Source organism: Hemibagrus wyckioides, linkage group LG27, assembly GCF_019097595.1.
Source record: "Hemibagrus wyckioides isolate EC202008001 linkage group LG27, SWU_Hwy_1.0, whole genome shotgun sequence".
In the NCBI taxonomy this organism is placed as follows: Eukaryota; Metazoa; Chordata; class Actinopteri; order Siluriformes; family Bagridae; genus Hemibagrus; species Hemibagrus wyckioides.
The window spans coordinates 20,608,818-20,613,433 of NC_080736.1; the positions used below are offsets into that span (position 1 = coordinate 20,608,818).

Below are 4,616 nucleotides of genomic sequence, written 5' to 3' on the forward strand. Positions count from 1 at the left end.
TGACTGTATGTTTTATTTCTCTTATACCAGCGCACCCTCACCAGCTGCCATTTTTTCTACTCTTGAAGGAGAAAAGGGAAAAAAATGCAGCTTTGTTATGTTGCTGAGAGACTTTTTATCTTCCTCAAAGGAAACTGTGTTCATAACAAACATAAAGCTGTTTTAATTATATTTTAATATTTCATGTAAACGATTCAGTTTCAGTGTCAGGGATCCAGAACCTGAAAGTGTCATGCAGTCATGAGAAGATCTGTGCTCTGAGGGAGTCGTCTGTAAACCTGACGTGCTCTTACTCAAATATCAACATCACCACTGGATTCTGGTTCAGCTTCAAAGACTTTAGACTCCGACTACGCCGGACGTGTGAACTACACAGAGATGACAAACTCAAGATCAACAGACCCGAGAGAGAGAGACGCGGAGGAATATCGCTTCATGCTCATTACGGATAAAGGAGAGAAATACGTGAGCTCAGCTGGAGTTACTCTGACAGTTACAGGTAACAGAGCAGCTAGTCTGGAATAAACTGTGTTGTTGTACATGTCTGTGATGAACTATTCACCTTTAACTTCATTTAGATCTGCAGGTGATCCGTCACTACAAAAGTCAAGCTCTAATCTGCCACACTTCCTGTCATCTAACCTTTGCTGCTAATGTGTACTACTGGTACAAGGATCAATACATACAGGATAACAAAGACACCCAGGGAACTTTCCCTTTAAGCAATGATGAAGAAGTCAGTTACTCCTGCTCTGTTCACGGCTATAACAAGATTCGAGCTCCTTCTCTGTGTGAATATTCATTTTGCTGCAATTAAATGATTTGTGGGTTAGTTTTGCAAAGTCCCTACATGGTCCCATAGAAAAATTTGCATAGATAATAAATAGGTTGAATCTAAAACATGTTAAGAGAAAAAACACTCACATACAACATTGTCCTATAAACGTAATGTCGAGCTGTAACTAATTTAACCTAATGTAAAACGGCAATGTGCAATTGTGAGAATCAGTCAATCAATCAGCAGGTAGGCAGCGAAAGCTTACTCCTGTTATGGTTTATGAAAGAGGCTGAAGCTTTTAAAATCAATTTTAAACCATCTCTTCATGACCTGTTACCATTTCAGGTGTTGGAAGGAACTGTATGAGGGTGACCTACCCAGACAAGAGAGTTTGGAACCTTTGGAAGGGTCTTCAGTGGAAATTGTGGAAAAAGTGCTTTCCAGTGGACAGAGTGTTAAAGAAGTATTCTGGCATTCTTCTAAGGACTTCAAGGACCTGAAGCATGAGTTTACTAATCGAGTTGAATATGTGAAGCAAGACAGAAACTGCACTCTGAAAATGAACCAGCTGAGAAAGAAAGACTCTGGAGAATATCGGCTTAGAGTAGTTTATACATCTAACCGAATCTCGGGTAGACCTGGAGTGGTTCTTAATGTTACAGGTTAATATCCCCCACTTAACTGTCTCTACATCTGGTCTCTCTGCATCATTGTACATCTGTTAAATCCCGTTCCTTTATTTTGTGCACGTTCAGATCTGCAGGTAAGACTGAGTCACTATGCAGGGACAGTAACGCTGAGCTGCATCACGTCCTGCACTCTGTCCAACAGCCCCACTTACCTGTGGTACAAGAACAGACAGCCTGTTACTGATAAACTCACCAAACACAACAAACTCTACCTCTTCTTCAGCGAAGATGCAGGGAACTACTCCTGTGCTGTGAAAGGACGTGAGGATCTTCGCTCTCCTGAACAAACTGTTAGACGTGAGAATCAGTCATTATCTAGAAGGTTGTGGTAGCTCAGGTTCTGGTGGTACTTAACTTTATCTTAAAAAGCTTTTTGCTTGGTTTGGATTTTGTTTTTGTTTATAAGTCACTTTGGATTTAGGTTTCAGTCAGATAAATAAAGAGGAAAATCCAGAATTGCTTATGAGGCATTGTGTGTGTGTGTGTGTGTGTGTGTGTGTGTTTTTTAAAGTATATACAGCACAGTGCTGTTGTTGAAATGTGGTTCTACTCCTGCTTCCTGCTTCAAAACAAATCCCTGGTTTATATTACGGCTCTCACTGTAATACCTCATTGTTTCATATCTACTACAACTAAAACAGATTGCAAAAAAAATGTGTAATTGCTCATGTGGGAATGTTTTTTAATATAAGAAACATTTACGCAAGCAGTTTTCAGGTTCAACACTTTGTACTATCAGGTTTTCTACTATTTTTAGAAAAGAGAAGTTTATGTTTAAGTTTGCTTTTTTTTTATTGCAATTACTTGGTAACATGACCAGAGAACAGTAATCACTTTAATCACTTCTGCTTTTAAAATAGAATTAAATAAATAATTTGTCTGTCAATAAGTTTTCCGGTAACACTAACAGTTGTCCCTGTGCTAAAAGAGAACCAAGCTGTAGTGTGGAAGCTGTATGCTGTATGGGGAGCTGCTGCTGCACTTGTTCCTGCTTCTCTCTCTTCTTATCGCCGTCCTGTGTGTTAAGTGAGTGACTGAATTCTTTTTGTATTCCTTAAGTTACCAGAATCATAATCCAATGTTAAACATTAGACGAATAAAGCAGGAACAGATTGAACAGCCTGGTTTTTGTGTCCTTTGTGTGAACAGGAGGAAGAAAAGAGCAGAAAGAGACATTCAGCTACTGAGAGAACTTTTCACTTCGTGTTTTAATCTTCTTAAAGTTCCTATAAATCTGTTAATAAATAAAAATTAAAGAGGTTTTCTCTTCAATTCTCTCAGTGTGTTCCAACGCCTGGAGATGACACATACACAGCGCTGAACCTCATGACTGTGTCCCCAGAATATGACACACTGCAAGTAAGTATACAGTCTTTCTACCTGTGTGTGTGGGTGTGTATGAAGGAGAGTGTGTTGAGTGTGTGTGTGTGTGTGTATTGTTTCTTTAAATTCTCATGTCCCCACTAGAATATTAAAAGCTCTGCCAGTGACACTTACACCACCCTGAACCCTGCACCCATGTGCTCTGATTATGATACACTGAGGGTAAGTAAGTGTGTGTCTGCATGCGTCTGCGTGTGTCTGCATTTGATATTCCATATGCTGAAGTTTAATTCAATCCAAACACAAAGTCAACAGTCTTACAACATGTTTCATGAATACGCAAATAATAGACCAAAGGCTCATAACATACGCACAGAGAATAAAACTTTACATTGGACAGTATTGCTTTTGTCTTAATTGAGGGTCTGGTCTTATTTGTCTTTGTTTCTGGATTTGTGTTGGCTTGCTTTCTTTAATTGTTTTTAATATTGGAGATTTTAACTTGTATATGAATATACATAATGTGTATATGTAAGTGTAGTAAAGCGTGATGTTATATGTTTTGAAGTCAATTTAGGTTTACATTAGGTTTTTTTCATGAATAAAATTACAGTCAGGAAGATGATAAGGATATAAATGTTTTCTCCCAAATTATAGGATTGTCATCAGTACGGCATTTTATCTGTAAATGCTTCTGTGAACAAATGAAATTGTTTTCAGTCTGATAAATACACCCACGGTGTGTGTACTTATGTGTGTGTGTCTGTGCATCTGTGCTGCCATTGATAGAGTTTTTACTTCTCTAAACTCTTACACCAACATTATTATTTATGGCATTATTTATATTTTATATACATTATTTTAACATTTATTTATAACCTTATTACATATTTTATCTTAATTTGTGCATTTTACAGAAGTGAAACAACCTGCAACCACAGTCTCTGGGAGTAAGTGTGTACTCTATAAGTGTGTGTTTGTGCAAAAGGATGTTTGTTTAAGGACTGAAGTTGCAAAAAGAATTTCTGTCTCATGTAAGAGTCATTCATTTGTGTCCGTTCACTCGGTTCTGTAATGTTGACTAAAATTGTTGTTAATGTCTTTGTATTTAGTTATTTAAACATTTTAAAACTTTGATGTCATTTGTTATTTTTATGTCTTGTAAACTAGAATAAAATGATGATAAAGTAAGGAACACACACCTCCCTGTACAGAAATTCTAGTTTGCCCGATGCGTTACTGTCCAGTGTTTAAAATGTTTCTATGTACAAGAATAAAATTGATCTTATGGGCGTTTTGGCAGGACAGAATGATGTACACATTTGAAATGATAACTGTGTTTTTATACAGCAGCATCTTAAAATGTTGTAAGTCCACGTCTCACGCATCCACTGATTTTGAGAACAAACTGGCTTGCATTTCAGACATTATTGAGTGGGATGTGTGTGGAAAGGTTCTGTTGCAGTGTAGTATGATGGGGAGGGGTGCAGCGTTGGACGACACAAGAGGTCCCTGTTCCCCTACCGTTTCGGGGATATTTCCTTCAGACGTTTCTCTTTGAAGCAGAAACTTCGCCTTCAACAAGGTGACAGTAGCTGATAGTCAATGTGTCTGTGCATCTGTGCACCAAATTTGCACTCTCCTGACCCTATTTTGTAGTTATTAAAGATTAAAGGTTATAACATATGATGCAGGACAATCGGTCAAAAAAGGACACAACCAAATTGTTGGTCTCAAAAAACAATTGGACACTAAGGTGTAAGAAACTACAGAGTGCCTCAACCCAGATTTCACTCCACAGTACACATCTGAAAGAGCTCATTCCA

The 4,616-nt window shown here is 37.9% G+C and overlaps 1 long non-coding RNA gene across 1 annotated transcript; it reads left to right on the forward strand.

The window, feature by feature from the left end:
* Nucleotides 1-2,182: 2,182 nt before the first annotated feature.
* On the forward strand, nucleotides 2,183-4,082 carry LOC131347839 (uncharacterized). The gene is made up of 4 exons (XR_009203833.1): nucleotides 2,183-2,493; nucleotides 2,617-2,826; nucleotides 2,935-3,012; nucleotides 3,708-4,082. It is a non-coding gene; the product is annotated as an uncharacterized LOC131347839 (long non-coding RNA).
* Nucleotides 4,083-4,616: the final 534 nt, after the last annotated feature.